Source organism: Nomia melanderi, chromosome 1 (genome assembly GCF_051020985.1).
Source record: "Nomia melanderi isolate GNS246 chromosome 1, iyNomMela1, whole genome shotgun sequence".
Classification (NCBI taxonomy): domain Eukaryota; kingdom Metazoa; phylum Arthropoda; class Insecta; order Hymenoptera; family Halictidae; genus Nomia; species Nomia melanderi.
The window spans coordinates 29,633,582-29,661,040 of record NC_134999.1 but is presented as its reverse complement, the minus strand read 5'-3'; the positions used below and the strand labels follow the sequence as shown (position 1 = coordinate 29,661,040).

At 32.0% G+C, this 27,459-nt stretch overlaps 1 protein-coding gene and 1 long non-coding RNA gene across 3 annotated transcripts in view; one reads left to right on the top strand and one right to left on the bottom strand.

Annotated features, from left to right (window-relative positions):
* Window positions 1-1,683: 1,683 nt before the first annotated feature.
* LOC116428603 (uncharacterized) lies at window positions 1,684-3,409 on the bottom strand. Of its 2 annotated transcripts, none has more exons than XR_004235286.2 (3): window positions 3,314-3,409; window positions 2,406-2,574; window positions 1,684-1,846 (listed from the first exon to the last, which is right to left on the bottom strand). It is a non-coding gene; the product is annotated as an uncharacterized LOC116428603 (long non-coding RNA). The 2 variants fall into 2 exon arrangements; XR_012998722.1 differs by having other exon boundaries at window positions 3,294-3,325.
* A 137-nt stretch (window positions 3,410-3,546) lies between these two features.
* Window positions 3,547-27,459, top strand: part of LOC116428578 (uncharacterized) — a 38,379-nt gene continuing 14,466 nt past the window's right edge. Inside the window, exon 1 of the mRNA XM_031980369.2 lies at window positions 3,547-4,017. The gene's annotated coding sequence lies outside the window, so the exon portion shown is untranslated. The remainder of the gene's footprint in view (window positions 4,018-27,459) is intronic.

Here is a 27,459-nt window from a genome sequence, read left to right as displayed (position 1 = left end):
TTTTTACTATTTGACTCGATAGTAAATTATCTGTCACAATTACTTCAAATTTTTGTGTGATTCACACGTGTACCACGGTTACAGGATATTAAAATGAATTCCAATTAAGAATGCTTTAAACCAATTAAACAATGTATGCAGAAAATTGCCAGTTTAGCACGCGCTGGGTGTGTGCATATGCATCGATTACGCGATAGGAGCCACGTGGAGACATTGCAAACGACCCTGATTGGTTGCAGGTCATCGTGATCTTTGTTGGAGAGGGGAACAATGTGACGGCCGAAAGAGGTCGGAGGACTAGAAGGGTTGGGAGGATTGGTGAAGGACGCTCCTTTCAACCGAGAGACCAGCCAAGAGTGGGGAAGTTGGCTACACGTGCGACTTCCTTCCCCTTCTTTTTTCTGAACTTCTCTCTCCTTCCCGATTGTGACGCCAATGTTTCTTTTTCGTTCCTGCCTTAATTTGCTACACGCAACCCAAAACCATTATGCACTTCCCCCTGTTGCCTTTGTGGAACACACTGAATTCATTTAACCAGTTAACGTTTCAACAATTATTTATTTATTTCTTCAAATGAACTTATAATTCTCAATAATTTTGTTAGAATAGAAAAAATATATACATACGTATCAGGTGCCATTTATCCTGTGTTCGAAGCATATGTTCGTTTTTAGTTGATTTTATTACATATCCCACGAGATTTTTAAAACTAAATATTACAGTTAAATGGTTAAAAGGTCCCAATGTTTTGCGATGGCTGTTATGAGAAAAGGGTTTTACAATTAGAAATATTTCGATTAATATGTTGACTGCCACGAAAAATTTCAATGTTTTACGTAACACTTATTCTTTTGTAGTGAAGGATAATATTCTAAATGTGTTATTTGATTGAAACTAAATTGGCTCTTTCTTAAGATTTCTGTATATCCTCCTCGCGTATTGTTCCACAGCATTGTCTCCAGTCGCACAAATGACACAATGAAATTTCTTGTTACGCAACACCGGTATCTTCCATGAAACGGGGAAGAGAAGAGCAAGAAGGAAATGGTTATTTTAATTTCTATTTTACTTTTCGTAACGTGTGAGATCTTTCGGCTGAACTATTAGCCGCGTCAGTCAAAGAGAAAACATTTAAATTCTATTGTAAAAAGAATATAGCACTTCAATGTTGTTTCTAAGAATAACTAAAGACACATACGATGTGTCGGAAGAAAATCTAAGGGAAGAATCATTTTCTTATTATTGCTTCATAATGGGTTGCAAATAAACTGTTTTTTATTCATCCTGAGTTTCAGACATTCTTTTAAAAAGGAAAAAACAATAATATGTTTTGAATTTTAACTATTTATAGCATAATGCTATTACAATATTTACAATACCAAAAGTTTCGATGTATAATTGAGTTTTTTATACAAAAAGTTTTTAGAAGTTCAAAAAATTCTTGTCTGAAAATAGTTAATAATTTTACTAGTTTATCAATTTATTTTTAATTATTTAAAGGATTAATAATGTCCATAAAAAGTTAATAATGTCACCAATTTATTAAAATTACTTGAATTAACAGTTTCATTGAAAATCTAAAATTAAAAAATAATTTTGTATGTAAAAGGTTAATAACGTTAATAACTTATCAAAACGAATAATATATTACAAATAAAAACATATAATAATGAGTATACAACCTATAAAATGAAGTATGCAAAAGTAACGGTTGAGGAACATTGTAGGTAATGTTCATGGTTTTTAAAGACAGCTGGTTTGTGGTATGGTCAGGTGCGTATTAACGTTGATCGTCTCGGAAATAACAGGAAAACCTGTCGACAGTTGATTGCTATAGTCTGTTTTCCTAAAAGAAGATACACCGACAGTCACAATAGGCCACTTCAGTTGGAGCATGTAAATGATATTAATTTAGAATATTTGTGGTAGAGTGGGCAGTTATTCTGGCCATTGATACATCTTAGGGCACTTCTTTCGAAAAAACAGACTATAATTTACATTTAGAAAAGGAAGCCTGCACAGCGACAGATCCATCTGCCTTAAACGGCCTTTTCCGTGCGTCATCGGAATTATACAGTAAATCTCACTATAATACCCGTAACTATTTCATACCACGTGTCCGTGGTGAAACTCTATTCCTTTGCTCGCTTTGACATAGATTTCGCGTCTGATTTAGAAATCATTCGATGACATTTATAACGATTTATGAGATCGACCAGTAACGATTGCCGTAAGTCGTTACAGACTTACTAGTTTCTGTTTTATCTTACAGGTTTATTGTTTAAATTAATATAATTTAGCTCCGTGTAAAACTATTTTATGTATCAAATTTGAATGTCTAATATAAATTTAAATAAACGCTTGTTGCCTTAAATTCCTTTCATTTGACGGTTGATTATATTTACCAAAGTTTGACCCTTTTTGTTTTTCTCAGACTGTAAACTTATTCGTACCGCCATACGGGTATTTTAATATTTATCTTGGCATTTGTAGCTCTTCAAAATCCTTAGGGAACATTAAAACATCAAGTTTAAAAGAATTTACTATAATTCTATTTTATTTTTGACCTGTGACCTAGAAAGAATAAAATTTTATTAGATTCTACTTTCTCTAAGATTGCTTATAACAGTATTTATATTTATAAATTTCAGCTGTATTGTAATTAGGAGACTATAAAATGTATAGAATTTTATCAAATTTCGCATGATCAAAGCTTTCATATATTTTAAAAAGTTTCTTATAAGTACATAATCATTCGCATTTTTGCAACTAAAAAATTCAATAGAACAGGATTCATTTTACGCGATTATAAATCACATACTTTCTCAATACAAAAGAAAACAGAATATTTAAAAAACAGCTAGTATATGTTTTAAAAACACATATTTATTTCACATAGCTTAACAGAAAAATAACAATAATAACATCTCTGAAAACAAAAAGTAAAGTTTATTCGATATCGCTAAATTCACATCGCGTGAATCGATATCACGTGTAAACAGTAATTAACACTAGAACTACCGAACAAAATTAATAAATATCCACATATGGCTACGAATTGACAATGTATTCAATAGTTTCAATAATTTCATCAAACGAATATATTTTGTAACTTTCAAGTTACAATGACGTTAAACTTTCACGCCTGAGCGTATAAAAGTTTAAGTTAACTGATTACTTAATTTTATTGACCACTTCGAGTGCAAAATGAAATAAATCAACAAGATGCCAATATACTAATATGCGACTTTAAAGTTACATGGGCCTGCAGAGGGTTAAAGCGGAAAACTTACTCCGAAATTATGACACATACTTTTATTACCACCTCGCAGCTATGTACTGACTCTGTGGTGTACGGTGCGAAGAGAACAAGAAAGAAATTCCACGAAGCACGTTTCGCTTCGTTTTCCCGCGGAATCTTTTACGGTATCCCATTCGAGGTGGGGATACACGTGCCGCGGCTTTTGTTATCGGGATTGTCGTAATATCGAAGTTGAACGCGGGTATAACGAGAATCGTGCATCTACGCACGCGTGACCATGTTCCGCGCGACCACGAGGGGGGATAACATGGCGGCACCGGATCGCAGTTAGTTGACGTACAGACGCCGGTGGATTTAGATCATCATTCCAAGTCGTCACGGCGACCAATCGTCGTGACTGGAAGTAAACACTTTTGTTCAGGCGGTTGTAACTTCGCACACTGACATGCTTGGAAACGTGTGGTTCTGTTAAGAAGAAAGGCAATTTCACGAAACCGTACGATCGCTTTCGATTCACGTGCGTTTACATGCGACAAGTGACATTTATAAAATTCCGCTGATACGGACTTAAAGCTATCGAGATTCGATCAGCGAAAACGTTTCGACGGTGATTCGCGCGACAGTACGTTTCTGCGATTGATCGACTTTTTCGTAGACATCAGAGTGATTGACAACTGAAACAGAGAAGACGGCATAACTCTGTGAATTTATTTCGAGAGCTGTGCTGGTTGCTCGTGCACGTAGCCTGCGAACCGGTAAGTCACATTGCGATATGGTTTACTGTTATATACTTATATTTTTGAACGAATCTGTGTATTATTTATCCAATAACTGAACATTGATTGTTCATTGAATGTATCGATTTTTTATTTGATATTTGAATGTGATCAAAAGCTTCGTTTCCAGAATCAATTTTGTAACACAATTTTCCATATATTATTTGCATAATTGTTTCAACTGTAGCAAAATTTTAAAATATTTTATGAATACTCGTTGACGATGTTTTATGAATTTAAGTATAGTGTTTTTAGAAATTAAGCGTGCATATAAAACCACGTTGCGTTATTTATTTCTTTCGTAACACAAAACGGGAATGCAGATATCACATGTGTTCGTTTATTATTTGAACATAGGCATTGCATTAGAATCGCGTATGCAGATTGTTGCAAATCAATTTAATACTGAATAAATGGACAATTAGCGAACATCGTTATTTCGTCTGATGTTGCGCACGTGTTTCATTTGCATCGGTTTCTTATTGCAAATAACCATTCTGCACGCTCTAATTACTTATCAAGCATTACGACATTATTAAGCAATAATTTTTTGCGGTGCATGTTCATCCATCATTAAACGTAATGCTTGACGTATTAACGAGTTTTGCAAGTTACAAGTTTTAGTTGCAATCGCTGGAAATTTATAAAATAATAATTTATCTATTCAGAATACTTAATTAAACAGTAATAACTAATCGAAAAATGACAATTTCATTTCATTTGGCCAGGTGGCGTGTGATTTAAAAGAAAGTTTTCAGTATACGAATTGTTACAAATTTCAATCTTCTGAAACATCACTATTGTCTTATTTATTAATAACAATTTTGTCATTTGTTTAAATTATACATTTTTTTACTGTACTTTGTGACCACTCATTTTACAAAATTCTGTAAATTTAAAGCTTATTGTTAACAAATCCTTGAATTTACAATACACTCACTTTCACAAATTATCGCAAACCATCTTTATTATACATAAAACACAACATAACCTAAAATTATTAGTCTTTAATATTTAACAATTATTTGTCGGTTAATTACTCAATTATTTTATTTCACAACATGCTCTAATATTACATATAAAAATAAAATAATGTTTAATGAATTATACTCGTCAGAGTTTGTAATAGCAATCATTTTTGCAAAAGAACGATCTTCATCCTTGTTCCCGGAAGTGCAGTTCGTCCGAGGTAGCTTATCAAGAAATATTAATTGCCAAACCTTATCGAACTACTATATGATCTTATCGGAATTTATTCGTTAATTGTGCAAGGAATCGGCAAACTATATATGTATGTAGGATAATTTATAAATGCATGTTTATACATACACACTTGAAAATATTAATACATGTCTTATATATCTTATTTTTGGAATTATACATTTTTAAAGAAAACGTTCACACTTTCTGCTTCGTGCCTGAACACACTGGACGCTTTAAAATTGATGAGCCTACACTTTGAAAAATACCAGGTATTCCTCGAATATCTTTGATGCATATTGTTTACAAACATTGGATAAGTGGTAAACATATAATATTGTCGTAGTATTAATAATGTAGAATATATATAGGTTGTCTGATCTTAATCTATAAATACAATCTATTTTTACTTTAAAATCTAATCATGTAATTCTTTTTGCATCAATCGATGCAACAGATCACACAAACAAGTGTTAGTCTATTTGCATCGAAGACCCATAAAATAGAAAAATTCCATTTAAAATAATTTTCAACGTTATATTTACAACCACTTATTGTACAATTAGTACTTTATATATATTCTGCAATTCTATACTATATTAATACTATATTCTACACCTTAAAAATTAGAGGTCCAAAAATAGACAATTAGGATACACATCCACATATTCGTTCTAGTGGTAAACTAATTCTAGTTGAACGTAGTATTAAATAAATAATGCATTTATAAATTAAAATAGGACATCGTGTACAGTACACGAATTTATAACACTTGTTTCACTTATTCTCACGTGTAGGTTCATCGCCCAAAGTATGGGCATGCATTTCTGAATCACCCTGTATAATTTCCGCTCTAAACTTACCACACACGTTCTACTGGCCTATACATCGATCAAACGACGGCCGAACGTTCTGAAAGGCGAAGCCCACGCCTGATTTCACCTAAGTACTTATTTTAGCCCTGACTTGTAAAATGTGTGCCGATATATACGTGTTTCGCACGTGGACGACATTTACACGTGGAAGACAACGAGGGCTGGAATAGGTACTTACGGGAAGGTCAACGAGATTTTCAATCCGCGGGGTACGCCGATCTCTTTCCGTAACGCGACAAGGCGTCCACGGCGCGCAGTGAGGACACTCGGCCGCTTTGGCGTCGAAATCGAACAACTTTTAACGCTTTGCACTCGGAAGTTTTTCACTAGAAATATTTTAACATTTTCTGATGAGATAAAGACGATATTTTGTGGAACTAACTCGCAGAGAAATTATTTGTCATTGATTTTTGTTAAATTAATTAATTTAAAAAAGGTTCGTTGCTGTGTTTTAATTGTATCAAAAGTTCTTCGATTCATTTCAAATTCTTTAATTAAAAGAAAAGCTAAAGTATCGTGGAATAAGGGGAACAAGCGTAAAAAGCATGATGAATGGTTTTGGTAAAGATTGTTGAGATAATTGCTGAGAGATTTGAATTGATTAAAAAACGTTTGTAAAATATTATCAGAAAAAATGTTTATGTGTATATCTGGACTTTCTGAAAATGTATATCTGGATGTTCTGAAAATCTTCCGGTGCAATATCGGGATGTACTTATTATTATGAATTTATTTCTGATACGATGTTTGGTAAAGCTGAATGATCATTCAAATTGTTTATTGCCCCAAATATTGCTTTCGCGGTTATAAACATTAGATTCTTTAATATGCCTATATGAATTCAATAAGTTTTCAAGTTTTAGTAATATTTTACCATACGATTAGTTAAACTTGCTTGTCACATTTCTTGTAATCGTGCCTTTTTTTGCATATCACTGTCGTTGGAAATGAACTTAGAGATAAGGTTTTGTGCTGTTTTAAACATTATCGGATAGGTTTAAGCGAGCCATAAACCGACGTTTCAATATATCATATTTTTGGTGATGTCAAAAAATGAACTTCTACTATTTTGAAATGCGGTTCAGATTTTTTTAATTCCACTAGGTTGCATTGCAGAATGCACTACGAATTAATAATTCTATAAAATTAATATTATATTTCTAATTTTGACATTTTATAATAAGAATATTAACAATAATAGTAATAATAATAATGGTAATAATAATATAGAAAACTTAAAACTGGTAATATTGAAAGATTATTGGGAAGATACAATACAATGTAAAACGTTCGATCCTCCAACCTGCTCCAATGAGAGGCGTCGAGAAGCAAATCTGAAGATACCTGCACTCGGTGAACCATGCCCAAGGACTCCCGGTCCCAAGATTACTAGCCAAGATCAAGGATCTCGATTCTCGGGTTCAAGATCCTCAGATTTAGGTTCCTATGTCTGGGGAGTCTGTATCGTGGATTTATGGGTCCATCAGTCCGCAGACTTGGGTCACTAATTGAAGGGTTAGATGCAAAACTAGTCATCTCCATTTCCATTAGTTTTAGATGACTGAGAAAGAACTATTTAGAAGTAATTAGAAAATTAAGAAAATGATAATATATTCTTTATAAATGCCTTAAACATTGCAGAAAAAATTGCAATTTTCAATACTTATATAACAATACATGTGCTTTGGAGCCACCTGGTTCTTGAATCAAACTTTAAATTAATAAAGTTTTTTGTTTTTTGTTGCTGTACTTTCAATAGAAATATATTTTTGTAAACAAAACGTTTAATCAATGTTTTGAATGGTGTAAATATGAAAATAACGAAGGAAGAATAATCATTATTATAATTACAAAAATATTTTTAAAAAGTATGAAGTTTATATATTGTACTTCCTTTCTTGTGGATTGTTTAATGCTATATCCAAATGATTCCATTTTGACCATAACACGAAAGATAATTATTAGAAACCCATGGTTCTTGCACCGTAATGTGGGATAATTTTTTTCTTGAGCATATAATACAATCTCAATATTGACAAAATATGGAGTTGCCTGGTTCTTATGTACAACCTTTTAGTTGTAAGTTTTTAGCATTTCTATTTTGGGTAAATACTTAAGCTTGAGAATTTCGAGATTTGATATTTTATAATATTTTTCGGTTTAACTTCATGAATCTCGAATTCCTGCCGTTTGAATTGTTTCCAGCTTATTTGGCTTCAACTGAAATTGAGATTTATGCAGATTGAACTTATAACAGAGTTCAAACTTCAATTGCTCAAAAACTTATTAAGATTCGCGTACGCGATAGATTTTATCGCAAAAAATTCGAGAAATAATTGGAGGAATATCGTTGCATCGTTGTACACGTGTAGTTTGGCTAATTAATTACTCAGATTTTCTGAGATTTTAATAATATGCAAATGCTGATACATTACGGAATTAGGTATTCTAAAAAACATATTCTACAGAACTTTCTAAAATGTGCATAATTATAAGATAAAATATTGAAATTTTTAGCAATTATAAGGTGATTATTATTATAATTGTTGACAGTTATTCCACTATAATTATCCTAAACGATTCTTATTAAATTCTTTAATCGCATTCCTTTTAATTGATATTCGATGTAATATCATCCAAAATGAATTACGAATTTTGTAAAAGCTTATTCTGTTGCTGCTTTTCTATTTCATAACATTAAGAGAAAGATAATTGAGAAGCAATCTTACCGATAACATATATCATACGCATAATTGACATTTAATCAGACAATCTTCATTATCTTCACATAAATTCTAATAAACATTTTTGCAAGCCAAATAGATTGCCTCTAATTACTAAAATCATCACATCCGAATCTCTTATTCATTTTCCTAATTAATTTAGGTTAATTGAATTAAAGAACACGTAAAGTTAATCGATTCTCATTGCTTTGCGACTTCTGTTTGACTTCTCTGGCATAATTAATATAATACCATTAATCTAAACGAACATTGCGCGTGTATCACAGTTTCATAATTGGCAAGAAAAATATAATTCTTGTTTCTGAAGTGTTCCCAATCTCTTTTTCATTATGGTTTCAAATCATATTCGCACTTATCGCTGTTGCAGTGAATCATCATGTGACGTTGAATCACTCGTACGAGAGACACGCGCACGCTGTACGTGTCATAAACTATGCACGCCACGTGTAGGTATCTGTTGCATCAGAAGGTATAAATTGGATGCGTTCTAACCAGTTTCAACAGGGCAGCTATAATCGATATTAATTATCGTCACTGCAACATTTATCAAAATTGCAAGCAAGCAGAGTGAAAGTGAGTCACGTACTCACTTATGTGCCTGTAAAAGATTCTGATAATTGTATTTACATTGCTAATGAGGATTCCGACATTTTTGTTTTATAAAAGTTCCACGTGTACATCTACTTTATATTTTTGTTTATCAAGACCACGCACAAGTCACTTATATTATATGCGCTTTGTTTTTTAATACAAAGCACAAGGATGAAAGATCAAATTATGTTGATATATTTTTTGGATGAAATTAACTTCAAAATCAGATATTGAAATCATTGATGGTTTGTTTATAATATAAGATACGTATATAATTGAATGATACAAAATTGATGTGTAATTAATGTACAGGGTGTTCTATATTAATCGATACAAACGAATATTAATAATATTTTCGAAATTATTAGTAATATTAAAAAATGTATCAGGCAAAAGCTAAACGGTTCCGAAAGGTATTATCTGTTACGAGTGAAGTTTTCCTATGTGGAGGCGCAGAAAACTTATGAAAATTAACTTTATCTTTTTTTAATGAAATTATATATTTTTCAATATTTTTTCATACTAAGATATTTTAATTTCATAAGAATTTATTAATTTTATTAATTCTTTTGCTGCAATAGAAACATAAAGTAGATTAGAAAACCATAATTTTCTAGAAAACGAGTTGGAAAGTTTCAAATCAGTATGCTACGAAAACATCTTCTTATATTATTCAATTTTAACCAAATTTTCTTAGGAAAAAGTGAATTATGAAATCCAAAAATTTACTTCAGACCGACTAAATCTTCAAACATATCTACTTCGAAATTTCTTATTAAAACAACGTGTATTTTCGACTTCTGTTGATAATAAACAATAAAGAACGATTATACTACACATTCCAACTATAACATCACCATTCCTTGATGTCTAACAATCAAAGGACCTGAGAACTGGGTTGTTCTTATAGCTCGAATACAATTGTTCCAACCGAGTCAATCCCCTCCCGTTTAAATGTCAAGATGTATTACCGGGATTCGAGGAAGTTGAGAAATCTCCGCGATTCTCCGTCGCCGTTTCTTCTTCCTCGTCCTTTTCCTTTTTCTTTATCTCGGCGTGCCGTGGTGGCTGGCGATACGCAAACCGTGCAGACCCACGTGACCGAGCGTCGTGTGATCGCAATTGTGACCAACGTGAGTCGGAACGTAACCGCTCCGTCAGATATCACACGCAAAACCCAGCACGTTCCTATCGCTTTAATTTCGTTAAGTGCTTGAAGCATGTAACCGGCTGATGCCACCGTATCCGGGCATCACGTGTACCTCTTTGTTGCCGGAAATTCGATCACGTTTCATTTTCGGGCCGGTCACCGTGATTAAGCTTATTCCTGGTGTACGAGACGAAAATTAATATTCTTGGCCTGATTTCACGAACAGAGACACACGAATGGCAGTCCACGTTCCGTTGCTCGGTTTTCCAAATTGAAATCTGTTAACCCATTACTTGCCGGCAGCGGATCGATAGACGTCAGTGTTCGACGATTGGGCAACTAGAAATCTCCCTATATTCTTGAACGTTCATTGTTGTATTTGTTTAATGTTTTACAAATCTTAATACTAGAACTGCTGGACAGTCGAATTGACTTTTTCAGATTCTTCTGTAGATACTACAAGGGTAATATTGAGATTTCTATTGATATTATTCAGTTTGACGATTGGTAAATCAATTTCTGTAGTAGTTTCTCAGAGAATCATTTGTTATCTTTTCAATAATTGTAAAAAGAAGAAATAGGGGAATGTGTCATTTTGATTTTTTTGGTAGTTCTGGTGTTGATATTGTCTAATTCAGGCTTAATATTTTTGCTTACTCTGGGTCTAACACCTTGCACTCTAGAGATGCCTCTAGATTTGACTGCAGCAAAATTGTAAAGTTTGATATTTAATATTAAACTTTGTGCAATGCATATTCGGTCCACAGAGAGCTAAATTACCTTTTGTACTATCAATACTATGATTACCGCGAAAAAAGTGGCGTAAAAACTATGGTGGCACTAATTCTTTGATCAGGGATTGTAATTCTTGCAACAAAGCTAACCCACACCTCGGAGATAAGTATTTAACGTGACAGTGATTATGAACTTCAAAAGAATCATGAGCAACTTCAGAATATTTTACGCAAAAGCGATGAATGGTTACTATGTAAGCATGATTAGGAAAAAGATGTTTAATATGTAATGTGTTAATTATGAATTAACTAATTGTTTAATTTCAACTTCGATTCCCAGTAATTCTTCGTCTTCGTATTATTTGTTAGTATCGATACAAAGTAATAGGCAAAGTAATTGGCAACTAAAATGTCTGCACTTACCCCAATTTGGCGCTACAATATTTTTATGTGATTTTCTCTATTTTCGAAGCAAGAATTTGAGGTAAAAATATTGAAAAAATGGAAATCTAACATAATTTTGTCAAACTTCCGCGAGAACAAATGAAAATATCATAAAAGGAAGTTTCAAAATGAGTACTTAGTTGTTGATATAAGCATTAATGCAATCATGTGATAGTTAATCAATACCGTGATTAAAATATATAGCTAAAGAAAGGGAAATATTCACCATCTAAATATTAGAAGAGTAAAATATGATTTGAAATATTTCGACGAAAATTGTGACAAATTAAAAATGATAGACTTCAAATCATCTTAATGAGTTTGCAAATGATTTGTACCAAACAAACCTGATAAGGAAAATGCGAAGAAAAAGTTCATATAATCTAGTTTTAATGGTAAAGTATAGACTAATAAGAAAATATCTCCACGTGTTCTACATTTCTAAACATATTAGAAAAATTCACTAAATATATTCAAAAAAATTATGAATTAAATGAAGAAATCTATCAAAAAAGAATCTTCTTAAAAATTCAAATCAGAATTTTTTTTGCAAATACGTTTCTATATCTGTCGATGCCATCAAAGATTTTGGGTTTTCTCGAACTGTATCAAACTGATAGGATGTGGTTTATTCATTGATATTAAAAATGACAGTAAAATGTTGGAAAGAATTGAAATGAAATAAGGTACTTCACTGTTACGATACTGCTAAACCACGCATAGACCATAAAATATCTACAAATTTTATGTGAATTTAATTGGACATTTTCATGGTACTGACCGTCTTACGTAACTACTTATCTTGCTTCCTTATGATCGCATACTTTTCTTGTGTTATCTATTTTTTGTACATTTTATACACGAAAAGATCTATTGACAGGAAATGTGTACTTCAAGTTAGGGAACTTCAGAATATTTTGACGAAAACGATAAAAAAAATGTTAATACTAACCTTACGATGGTTTTGTATAAGAGCGGTATGCTGATAATGTTTTTTAACCACTTCCGTCAAAATAAATATAACTTATTACTCGCGTATATATAATAAGTGAGAGATAAATAACTACACTTAGTAGTATTTGTATTAAGAAAGAAAACAATAAGATTAAGAAATAGTAACAGTAAATAGTCCCAAATTAACGTTCACAAAACTCATTAATATATTTATTCGAATTTTATTGAAAAATTGCAATCTTCAAGCTGAACGAAACTGAATATCTAATTTTGAAAGTTACAGTAAACTTTTATTCATTCTAGTGTATTATATTCCGTTGAAATATATTAATACGAGAACAATTACAAGAAAAAAATAATGATTTAAAAGTGAATCGCTATGAATATTATTTTGTCGAATAATATCATTGTATCTAATGTATTCACATATCAATAATTAATTTACAAAAATAGAATTTTATTTTATAAATTTTTCCTAACATTATTATGAAATATAAACAGTTAATACAAATAAATAACTATAGAAGTAATCGTACTATCTTCTCGTTAAGTTGTTTTACTATTAATTAAATATCATTAAATATTAAAAGAACAAAGCTCAAGTGGATTTCAAAACTATGTTGCTATTACATTGAACATTTTAAATACTATTCTGATAATGGGTGTGTAATTCATCGGACTAAAAAATAAGTATACCTCCTGCAGATGTTTGTTTATTTTGGTACCACACGGGAAGTCCTAGTCGAACGTTCTAAAAACAAGTGATCGTAAACGCAGCATTTTCAGGGAACTGGTGTTCCATTTGATGGCCCACATTATGACACACGAATATAAATTCTAGGAAGTTACCATTAACCTCGGATTGAACGATGAGGACCAAACTTGTATACAATCTTATCAGAAAGAGTAACACGCGTTTAATATACGATATATACTCGGTTGATGCAGAAGTTTCGACGTTTTTTTATAAGAAATAAAAACAAGAGTTTTTAAAATATTTTTATTGACTTAATCTATTATATAATTTCCATTGGTTTCTATTACCCTCTCCCATTTTCCTATAAGTTTATTTATTCCATCATTTAAAAAAGATTGTGATTTTAAAAAAAAGCGATTCCAGTGATATTTTCAAAAAATGTAAAAGTTTTTGCATCAGCCCAATACTTAATTACGTGACGAAGACTGTATCATTTCGTTTATTAAAATGCTGTTTACCCTTTGTGGTCGGCAGTATTCTCGATTTTTTACTTTCAACGTTACTTTATTTAATTACTGTTTAACCCAATTTTTACTGCTCTTTTGTATATTTATTTTTACCAAGAGGTATTGTAGTAATATCTACTAAATCACTTAATATAATCTAACAAATACTTTCATATAAACTAAGAATAACGTATAATATACAAAACAGAGTCAATTGAGAAAAAATAATTTTAAGTCATCATATATCAGTTAATACTAGAACTTAATGATTTATAAATTACTTATAATTTGTATGATAACATTTAGAAAACGCTAAAATTGAATATACTTATATTTAATACGATTATATTAATTATAAGTAAATTATCATCCAGATTGATTAGTTTGTTTCCTTCATACAAATGATAATAATACATTTATCGATATTTATTTACATTTTAGTTTATTTCCTTCATTTACAGTTTAATATGCGAATGCACAAATTAACGTTTTTTTTCATAGTATTCAAGAAACGTATTTTTATCTTTATAAAACTCGTAGACAAAAAATTCCAAGAAAGGTAATTTTGATATATCTGATGATTCTAACACTGATATACTTGAGAAGAAATAGCAAGTAAAAGATATAAGTTTGTTGGGAAGTTCCACATGCTTCAACACGTGTTCCCGTTTACGTCATCGAGCAGCGAAATTCTTATTTACGCGCTGGCGCACATGCAGTATATAGATACATTCGTCTGCACGTTACCGCGGGTCCACGTTTCTGCTATTGCTGCCTATTATTATTATATAACGCGATAATTATAGGTCAAGAGGTTAATTTTATTAGACGTTAACATACTTTGATTCCTCTGTTACCTAATTTGCGTTTCTATTATTCACTGATTTGTCGCTCTTTGTTGTGATAAACGAATCATTCTTACATATTTTATACCTAAGGTGTACAAACAGTGTAGGATGCCCGGAATTTGCATATACTCTTCACACAAATGTGGACTATTAACATATTCTGATTTTAAATTAAATATTTATTTTATTTTTTAGTGCTTTTAAATAATGAATTTTTAAAGTTTAATTAGTACTGTTAAGAATCGTTTGATTAAAAAACTGAATTTTTACGTATCAACTAAACTTTCGATAACATGTATGTGTAGTTGAATGTTTTGTATGTTATATATTTATATATAACTGTGGATATAGATAGACATAGTTCTTACAGAAAAACTGGTTTGATTATCTCAATTAAAAACCAGAGCACAGAAAATTAATAATCCAAGTAAAAGGAAATTCAAAAGAGGTAGATAAGACTACCCATTTAGTTATATAATTTCTGTTTAAACTCGCAAAACGACTGATAACGTATTTCAATTTCAAATTTCATTCATTTTGCAGATACATAATTCATTTCCCTAATCTCTCGCATTTTGATTTCAATATATTTATATGCAATACTATTACACAACGCAAATTACAAAACACGAAAGACAATAAGGAATGCAGGACAATTGTGTAATTTGAATTGCGACAGCGCATGCAATATATCATTTTTTTTTTGTAACGAGAAGTATGCCTACGTGCCGGCACTGGACATTACTCAATGAAACCCGATATAAAGATTCGCCACTATCTCGATATCGTTGTTTTGCTACGAGAACAAAAATAAACAGTCTGCGACTAAAAGAACACTGAAAATAGTTTATTGCAAAACGTTGAGAAATAGTTAAATTAAAAATAATAAAAACTTAACGCTTTATCCTATGATTCCTTTCACAACTGGGTTTCATGAAACTACTTTATCATTAACAATTTAGTAGAAAAAGAAAAGAATTTGGTACTTGTTCTGTGCTATGTTTATTCTAATGGTGACAATTAATGTTTCATTTATATTGAAAATAGATAAATAACATTTATATAGATCTGTCGAATTCGATTGTAAATGTTCATCACGAGTCTGGCACGATATTACAGGAGAAGGGGTTGATAAAAGCAAGTTCAACCAAAACATGATAATTTAAATCTAAACGAGTTGAAATGATTCTTATGCTCACGACATTGCACTCGATAGGAGATCGAAGTTTGCTCGAGCACCGATATACTTATTCTCTTAAGTGATTATCTCACACAAGATGAACTGGATAGACACTTATGGGAAGTGATAACATCTTTTGAGGAGAAGAGTCCACTTTGCGTGGATATGTTATATGTATTGAGGAAGTGGCTGGTTCCATAGAAAAACGAAGAAAACCACGTAAATGTTGCCAAAATGGTAACAAGTTAATATGCGACGAGCGCGTGCAAACGATTACAAGATGTAATAAATGTAGGTTATTAGTCCAATAACTAAATGTAATTTATATAATACAAAATTCATTTATATGTAAATAAATAATTAATATGTTAATTAGCAAAAAGCAACTTTTTTGTTTATCAATATTCGACTTTCGTCATTATCATTCGTCCAATAGGTACTCGTTAGTAGAGGATATGTTTCCTTTAAATTCTTTAACTTTTCATTTTTTACAAGAATCTTTATTTATTACACGTGTGTCAACTGAAAAATGAACAAAGAAAGAGTATCTAAAAGGATTTTCAAATATTCTAACCAGAACATAATCACTTTCCACTTTAAAGTGGAAATGGGCACATGCGTTATTGACGTGAGCCAGTCGGCTTGCGGCTCAAAAATAAAGAGGGGCAAGGAGACTCAGTCAGTAACAAACACGTGTCGAAACTAATTCTGTCATTATTATCGGGTTGAGCGCCGCAAGTTGGACGTCTCCCCTTGCCCTTCTTCACTTTTAAACCACAGGCCGGCTGGGTTCACGTCAGTAACGCACTGCACCCGGATACCTGTTCGTGAGTAGAACATACGTTTAATTTGAACTCTCTAAATTTTTATTCTTTACCAGAATCTTTATTTATTAAATACGTCTCAACTCAAAAATATCCGAGGAAATAATATCTAAAAGGATTTACAAATATTCCAACCAGAACATAATCAATTTTCACGTTAAAGTGGAAATTGGTGCCTGGGTACCCGATCGTGAGTAGAGCATATATTTCGTTTAAACTCTGTAAACTATTATCTCATACCAGAATCTTTATTTATTAAACGTGTCCCACTTCAAAAATGCCCAAGGAAGTAATATCTAAAAAGATGTTCAAATATTCCAACCAGAACATAATCAATTTTTACGTTAAAGTGGAAATAGGTGCCCGGGTACGCACATAAGGGTGAAGCGGTCACCACGATCAAAGTGTGCATTATGCACCGGTGATCCTTTCTTTTTTCCACGCTTGTTTCCCCATCAAGAATCGAAAGTAAGGTTCAAAAAGGATGAAGGAAACTGCGCGCAAAAATAGTTACGACGATAGGACCGCGGGTAAGCGGACGGATGGAGAAAGGGGAGAGACGGGAGGAGAATAAGATCGTTGATTGCAAACTGCAAGGTCCTGCTTGGGTTTGACGGTAGTAATGGGACTAAGCTTATCGAGACGGTCTTTAGTGAACGTTTTAGATAAAAATTTATTATATATAACTATAAAAGTTACATAAAATGAAAGTGGTTATACCTTCTAACCCTTTGCGGACGAATATCGACGTCTCGGCGAGATCAAATTTTCATATTCAGAGTACTAAGTCACAAACAAATGAATTAATTAGTCAAATAGCAGGAGATCAGTATGTAGTTTCACTTTTTTAAAATTATTTAAGCAACCGATATATAATTTAGCTTTATCTGCTGAACGTTTTGTATATTTTAAAGAATCTTCGTTCGCAAAGGGTCAAATTACTGTACATACGTTTAACCCTTAGTACGATGTCTTTTTTGTTGCACTTATAAACATTCTTATTGATGTACTTTTGTTCGCATGTTACTATAAAAATATGTAAACTATTCCTAACAATGTTTTATTGAAATGGACAAATTTGAATATAACGTTAGTGTTATGTCATGTTGAAAATGTGTTATAATGTTAAGTCATTACACGTTCTTCATATAATTTTACTGTTATTTACTATTAAATATATAGCTATCGTAAAGTTTCCTAACAGTTAAATCAATAGCGAATGACTGGAATGAAGAACCTTCAATTACAGCACCAAGAAGTTGTAATAATCGTACAATCCAATAAAAACACTTGAGTACTTAGAATAGGGTGGATTGCTATGATAACTCTCTGATATACCTCGGAAGTTTCCTCTCGATAAATAAGGTATAACACGGTCGAGAAAATTTAGTAGAAACAGTGAACCATGTGCAGACATATTATCTTTCATAGGCATGCGCAACCATATAAGTTTCATACTTAAAAGTTTTATTGCATATTTTAGATTTAAACTTATACAATGAATAATTCTCTTTACGATTGTACTAAAAACTTTTTATTATTCTTTGCATACTCAGTTTATACATAAATATAGATATGCTTGTTAAATTAACAACTTTGGAAATATCGATTAATAACGTCCTACTTGCAAAGATTTATTGTTCAAAATTTGTTAAAATTGAATATTACAAATGCAAATTGAAGAAATCGAAGATCTGTGAATAAAATAATATTAAAGTTAAAGAAAGATTCAAAATAAAAATACAATTTAATATGAATTTTTTACGATATAGTAAAAAGAAATTAATAATAATTTAAAATGTAAAATTACCGTGATATTAAACTGAATAATAATAGTCATGTAACGAGTTGTGTACGTATGCATGTACAGCCGTGGTACACATAACTTATTGTAATTATGAAATGACGTAACATTATCATAACGACAATCAGCTAGAGATATGAAAATGACTAAAAAATACGTTAGCTGCAGTTAGGTATGAAGTTATAAAACTTAAAATGATGTAGACTACAAGTGCTGCTAATGTGTTATTAATGAAAATGCAGTTTGGGGTGACGTATAAAAAAATCGACAGGCATACATTAAAAGTATAACTCTTGAAAAATGTACTTCTAAAATTTCTGAATGACAATAAAAAAAAATTGTTGACTGATGTCGAATAAAAATGTTTAATGGCGTAAATAAATAATAATGTAACTTATGGACTGTGGTACCAAACAATTAATAACTAATTCGAATACGATTTGTCTTGGTTACGAAAAAATAAATAATACCATTAAAAATGTTGTCTTCCTAAAAGTTAACAAAATAACTTTAATTTGAATACAAAACGCTAACGATTCTCGTGGCAGTCAACGTGCTAACCTTTAAATGCTGCAGTCGGTTTCTCAGACCAATGAATTTTAAATTACCGCTAAAGCATACATAGAAAATTACCCATAATTTCAATGATCAAACGTTACAGTGTAATCGATAGGTATATGAAGTTTCAACATTGCAAGTCACGCATGAAAGAAACAGGAGATGAATAAATATTTTGTGTAATATGACAAACCTACTGCGGCAGTTAACACATTATATACCAGCAGTTATTGAACAATTTAGCAAAGACTAATAATAATCAATGTCTAAAGATTCCTTAATAAATCTTCCAGTACCAATAGCGATTGCAATCCCGGCTCAATGAAATCATCTTGGATAACATCACTTCAGCATTTTTCGTTGAAAATATTATTCCAAACAAGAAATACTAATATACTATACAGTCATCAATCACAGTTATTAATTACAACAAAGAACTGATGTCAAATCGAAATGAAAAATTCTCGCACCAGTTAACATGTTAACGCTAACACTACCAAGCAATTCAAGTGACTTATTTCTAATTCTCCATAAAAATTAGAACAATAAGATGTACACAAATACATAAATTTATTTTACAATTTGTCGCAAAAGTGATTTATAATTTAAATATTTGCAAAATAAGCATTTTGAAATGGCTCAATTTTACTTGCTTAGTAGTTCCATTGTTAATACGTCCCATGCCACCGTAAATTTCAGTTATATTTTCCTTATAAAGAGTATTAAATAAAATGTTAAGTTCTATTTAAGTTTTCGTTAACTTTCATATATTTCAATTTCATTTCTTTACGCTCCACCTGTTTTATAACGCATACCGCTATTCGTCGCCGCGTGTCTTAAAAATATTTTTTTAGAAAAATTGGCATGTAGCGTACAGGATATTAATTTCAACTCGAGCACCTAAATGATTCCCGCCATTATTGAAAGTAAGAAAAAATGATTAAATAGGATGACCATCGCAGGATTTCTTTTATCACCATCAGATGCACGCCTTAAAACCATGTACACCCTATTTAGTCATTTTTCCTTACTATCAATAACAGTGGAAATAGTTTAGGTGCTCTAGTTTGAATTAACACCCTTTGTATGGTACACGCAGCACTGAACAGCGTTACTCTGTTACACAGTAAGCGCCACGAGAATCTTGAACGATTATTAATTATTTGGCATCAGAATTCTTACATCACACTGTTGTTAACTTATTTATGTTATTAAATATTTTTAATCGACAGCAGTCATCTTGCATATTGTAATTTTCTTCAAGCAACTCAGAAGCGTTGACCATCGCTGACCGACAGGGCATTTAACGTGTTAACCCTTTGCGGTCCAACGTCGAGTGTGGCTCGAAATAGATGTTAAATTCAAGAATTATAGTTAGTTTAATTATTTCTGCACGCCAAACAGCGATTGTCGTATTAACGAGATCACTGTACATCGTTGTACAGTTTTAGAGTTTGTGTGTTTTTATTAAAATTACTTGTTTAAAACTGAGACAAAGTTCTTAGGTATATAACAAATTGATAAAAGTACAAATTTTATTCGGACCACACCACTAGGAATAGGAAAAATTCATTAAGACCGCAGAGGGTTAACCCTACGGACGAAGACTCGTTAAAGTACACAAAACTTGCAGCATACGAAGCTGAATTATACATCGAACGTTTAAACAATAGAAAACAACGAAACTATACACTGATCTCTTGCCGTTCAAGTAATGAAATCATTCGTTTACAAGATAGTATTCCAAATATCAAAATTTCATTTCGCCAAAATGTCGACATTCAGACCACAGAACGTTAACCCTGCGGACGAAGATTCTTTGAAATATACTAAATGTTCAGCAGATCAAGTTAAATTATATATCGATTGCTTAAATAATAGAAAGAAAGGAAATTATACACTGATCTCTTGCTGTTCGAGTAATTAAATCATTTGTCCGCGGCTTACTCTTCTCAATATGGAAATTTGATCTCGCCAAAATATCGACATTCGTCCGCAGATGGTTAACCCTGCGGGCGCAGACTCGTTAAAGTACACAAAACTTGCGGCATACGAAGCTGAATTATACATCGAACTCTTAAACAATAGAAAAGAAGGAAACTATACACTGATCTCTTGCCGCCTGACTAATGAAATCGTTCGTTTGCAACAAAGTATTTCAAATATCAATGCCTCATCTCGCCAAAATGTCGACATTCAAACCGCAGAGGGTTAAAGGATAAAAAGAGCCGATTTGCTCGAGCACTCGCGACCGACGAGCGTCGAGTAGCCATCACTACTCCAGGGAAACGTTGCCAGACGGCAGGGTCGGTACCTTTTGGTCGGTGGGTTGAGGTGGGGTGGGCAGCGGAGGTGAAGAGGAACAAGGGGACATCGTACGCATCCCCCACCGGTACATCACCGAAAAGCAGCGCTGCGTGAGGACGCACAGCCGAGAGGTCGTCGAACCCGGCAGCGGTGGCCACGTGTATCCACGGGGAATATCCCATCCTTTTACCGCGAAGGGCGTGCGTAGCGTGAGATGCGATCGGGCTGAGTAGTGGGGAACAATAGGCGCGCATTGGCGAGCCACCAAGACGGAGAACGCCGGTGGAGGAACGGCTGCACGTGGCCGCTCCGTTTCCAATCGTAAATCACTGAATGCAATGACCTGCAATTCGCCACTCTTTTCGTTCTGTTACGTTCTCCTTTTTTTTTCTCATTTTTTTTCTCTCCTTTTTTTCATTCTTGTGTTCTTTTTTTTATTGATACGGACCCCCTCGCATGCGAACACCCGTTATACGGTTGCCTTAACGCTAGGTTTACGGAACGCGTCACTTTGACGCAGATTGAATTTTATAAATGTTGCTTGCTCGATGTTTACATCGATTTGACATGCAATTGCACGAATACGCATCCTGATTGCCTATTTTTGAATCTCTGACGAGGTCTAAATGAAGGAACATTAATTGTTCTAGGAAGAGTAGAATAAACTGTAGAATAAATGTCCTTAAAGATAGTGCTAATGTCTGGACATTTGTTCTTCGACTAAAGTGTCTCGTAATAATAGATGGTGGTAATGAGTGTTGGTTAACTGTGAATATTGCTATTTATGAAATTTAGTTTTGGGCGTTTTGGAAATGTTTTAAATTGTTGGTGAATGGTTGGAATATATTTTAATTGTACTGTTTGTGACTATAAATTGTATTTTATTTGTACTGATTTCCTTATTTCGTTTTTCTGTTGAGAAACTCTTATGCTGCAAGCTTTTGGTTGTTTAAAAATTAATGATACTATAAATATTCTAATGTAAATCATAAGAAATTTCTTATATTTTAGTTCTATAGTTTGTCTCTGTAACAACGTCAAAGGTCTGATACGTTTTGTCCTGAATTTATATAAAAGAGAAAATATAGTCTTAACCCTTTGCACTCGATAGTTTTTCACCAGAAATATTCAACATTTTCGGTCCAGATGTCCAAACGATATTGTTTGAAACTAATTTAACGATAATTCACAGATAAATTATGCAACAAAGCTATTTTATTTAAATATTTCACATAGCAATACGAAATTTCATTTAAAATACTAAATATTCAACTTCGTAATTTTGCTACGGTTCAGTTTGCAATCAATAATTGCACACGGGTCATCAGGTTTCATTTGAAACAAACGTTTTAGTAACCCGAGCCCATTGTAATTATTGAAGACATAGCAGGATCGTTTTATTACTTGCGGACGGTTCCCTTTCAGATTCGTATTTATCAGTGCCGGTGTGAATGAACTTATTATATGTTTGGTGTGAGTGACAAGTGTTTGGGAGAATTCGAACGAGACCGAGTGACTGTGTGCAATCGAGGTACAGTTTCGGTTGAAATAGTATCTGGATGGATTCTGAGGTGGCACGTGATGTGTCAAGCTTTGAAAATACATTAACCCTTTACCTATTATTTTCTTTTGCTACCAAGCTCGCGTAACTTTTTATTATCAACGATTATATATAACAAATTATCATATAACAAAGAATTTTTCATGTTATTGTAAGTGCAAATTTACTTTGAACATAATGCATTGATAACAGCAAAATAATTTTTACCTTGATCCATGCACAATGAACAAATAATTTGTTTTTTATTTAGTTATGATATCGCAAATACAAATACTCGTATATTTATTTAGCAAAAGGTATACGATATTACTGCATTCCATGTGTAAATTTTTAAATATGTACGAATCTTGGAAGTCTTTAACATTAAATAAAATGATAAGGGACAAAATTTGGACAATGTGGATTGATTTGTCCATTCAGTAGCAGCATTTGATATTTTACACGTGTTTCAGTTACAAAAGCAATTGACACCGGGCGTCACTGCGACCTATGCAGTTAAAATGATATTGGAAAATAGAAAATTGAATACTGGTAACGATTTTCTTGTTAATTCACGAAGCATAAATTAAAAATGAAAAAGATCTTCAAAAAAACAAGATGTATCGAAATAGAAAAAAGTTGAATAAACATGTTGATACTCAAAAATTGAAAACGTGATTGTACTGGAAAAAGAATGCAGTAGTGTCAAAAGAAGAGTAATGTGTATTGCGAAAACACGCGAAAAGTATGTTTATAAATATTTATAAAAACAAGTTATTCTCTTTTGAGTTGTTACTGTCAGAATTCTGACTTGTCTTGTAACTAAACCGCAAATATTTATGCAAACTTACATTCTTAGAAAGGTATTGGTCAAAGAAAGGATTAAACAGAGATTTACACCTTCCGGTGGAAAATTTGATTAGGATGAGAATAAAATTTGAAAATTATTAAATTTTACCTAAAATTTCACTTTTATTGTTTCGCATGTTTAACATTACTTATTTTATATATTCGTTTATTTATTTAACATTAGTTTTTTTACATGTTCCACGTGTAATATTATTACAACGAAGTAATGAAAGGCATCATTGTTATTATTTATAAAATCTATTTATTAAAAAGAATATTTCCTACGTTCTTTACTTAATTGATATTACAGAATAGATGTACACACATAAGTGATGAAACAAAATGCATTAATATAAAAGCATTATTAACTTTTATTGAAATTGATATTGCATTTCTATATTTATAAATACTTCGTTTAAATCTTTTGTAATATCTCAGCCTTCAAAGAACGCAATTTAACCCTGTGAATGAACCCTTTTCTATGTACAATTGTTTTTGTCAATTCTTCTGAACTTATTTCTTATTTTGTTACTAATAAAAAACTAATAAAAATTTCATTAACTTTAATTCAAAGTTGCAAGTGTTATCACTGAAATATACATATTTTTCAGCAACCACAAGTTTTGTTTAAAATTCTCTATCAGCACTTTTCGTGAGCATAGAAAAATACCCAGTGGCACTCAAGGGGTCGATAAATGGGAACATTAATAGATTCTAGATTAAACAAGTTTGACAAGACATTGGGCAGAAATGCAACTTTCGCAGATACTAATTTCGCTATTTCTACATTCTCTGTCTACCATTTACGCCCTAGAATTCTATTTCGCCCTACTACTGATCTAACCGTTACTCATATTTACACCGATAGACCACGTAGACCGCTGTAGACGTGTTAAGCACACCTAACGATAATTTTTAAGTGAACACGTGGACGCCAGTATCTGCGCCGTATTTATTATATAAAATCTCTCTTTATCTTGATCCGTTGCGTACACATTGAGGTCGCAAAATTTTGCTGTCCTAGTTTATCCGCTTTACCTTCTTTGTGGAAACTTGACTCGACCGAAAGTAATAAGTCCACGAGAAAGTTTTATTGCCTTTTGAAATGATAACTATCGTTTTCTACGGTGATAGTCTATTCCTCTGATTACTTATCGCTGGAAGCTCTTTCATTTATTAGTGACAATTAAATGAGGATGGAAATGAATTTTGTTATTGTAAAATCTAATAGACGATTCTTTAATATAAATAAATATTAACTAATAATAGAAAACAAAAAGTTTATAGTTTTTATAGGTGTTTTCACATCTTATGATGAAAATTATATTTTTTAGAGATTCTAGCGAATATGATGTATTTCATGTAGATATGTATATTTCTTAAGTAATTTTAATGATTGCAAATTTATCTTATGAATACTTTTTTCATTATTTTTTAACATTTCTATCTAAATTTGAGAACCGAACGTGCAACTTTTTGTATTCGTGTCAAACTAGAATACAAATTGTACAAAAAGTCCTAGCAATAATGAACCAAAGATACGAAGCTACGTCAATCGTTTCCTATCAGACTAGTATATTTTAGATGTTCATTATCTGTACATTACAAAATTGGAATTTCTCGTTTGAACTTGCCAACCTCCTTTTTTCACGCGGCAAGATCAAAGGCGGCGAAGTAGCCGCGTTGCTAAAGACGATGTTGATAAATGAAGCGAGTGTACACACACGTGGTCTAATTTTCTTCAATTTAACCTACATATATACAAACTCTATTTATGGCTCGTAAATGTTATTAACTCTGTTAATGTATTCAGTAGATTATTCAGAAAAATACTTTCAGTCGCCGCTTGGTTCGTTATAACAAAATTATTAAGTTCGATATTTAATATTAAATATAACGCATCGATTCGTAAAATATTGAAACGAAATAGCCTTGGTCCTTAACACATTCATAACCGGAAAATTTTTCGCTTTTCTAAAGGGCTCCCATACACGCTAAAATTTGCGACGATGCAGGCATCGCAACAAGCGATGGGTTCGAGCTTTTTTCATTTTCTGTTTGAGTGCAACATGTATCATGAAACCTTGGAAAACTCAAACCCATCACTTGTAGCAATACCTGCATCGCTGCAAGTTTCAACGTGTATGGGCCCTTAATACTCATTGTCAATGAAAATGAAGAAAATCTTAAGCCAATTAACACAAATTCCTGACGTTGAAAAAAGGACAAAAATAAGAAAATTTTATTTGGAATATTAGTCTTGTGACAGTCTGTTATTTTGCCAATGAAAACGAAGAAACTATTAAGCCAATTGACGCAAATTCCTGACGTTGAAAAAAAGGACAAAAATAAGAAAATTTAATTTGAAATATTAGTCTTGTGACAGTCTGTTATTTTGCCAATAAAAATAAAGAACATCTTAAGCCAACTGGCACAAATTCCTGACGTTGAAAAAAGGACAAAAATAAGAAAATTTTATTTGAAATATTAGTCTTGCGACAGCCTGTTAGTTAGAATGAAAGACTTCCCGTTAAAGAAGTCTCAAATGAAAAAGAGCAGAATAATAAAATGTTTTGAAAATTATTATATTTGAAAAGATAGGAATTCGCACCAGTCTTTCGCTCTCTCTCGCTCTATTCTTTTGATTGCTCTTAGTCAGTTAGTCATGAGTCAATCAGTCGATCAGTCAGTCAATCAGTCCAGTCAATCAGTCCAGTCCAGTTAGTCACAATTTACACTTGTTCATAGTTGTTTACATGTATATCTTCCCAAGCTAAAAAAATCAATACCTAAATAGCATATAGCACTGATTTATAAGTGTCTCAAGGACTGTGCATACTCGTCGCATCAGAGACTTTTTTGTTTCTTACTGAAACTGTCGATACAAACTCTGCAGAAGATAAGAACGTCCCGAACAATCTAATGTCTCAAAAAAGTCTCATGTCCGTCAATACATAAGATTATTCATAGTCGATACTATAATCTACTATACCATAGACAGTCCATAATATTGAGCAACACGAATATCTCCTCTTTTTAAAACTAGAATTTGTCTAAAAATAATATTAGTAAACTAAAATTAATATGTAATGGTTACTATCCAAACTAAATTTCGGTATACAGGTTTCATATACAATCTTGTCTGTTTACGTAGCAGAAAATTAGAAATCATTGAGATTTTTCTAAATTCCAATTTTTTCATCGACAGTTTCTTTAATAAAATTTAATTCACGAACTCTTTGTGACCGAGTATTTTTAAAATGGCTACAAATCTGTTACATGTAAAAGCAAATTCAATGTCGAATTACTATATTACTATAATAATACGTAATTAATATTAAAATAGAAATTACTATAATACTAATCTTTGTTCATTTGAATAATCAATTTTTCAACTGTAACTTTCGATTCTGGATATGTAAACCTAATATGGTTTATACATGGATATAATTAATATAATACCGACTTCCAAAGGGTTAAAGGATAAAACATGAAGACTCGGAATGGAAGCCCACGATTTTAGTTCAGCGAAGAGATTACGTATGATTGTCATACGATCGTTTCAAGAATGATAAATATAGAATGTGTCTCGTGTAAGTTTTTGAACAGCTCGTGA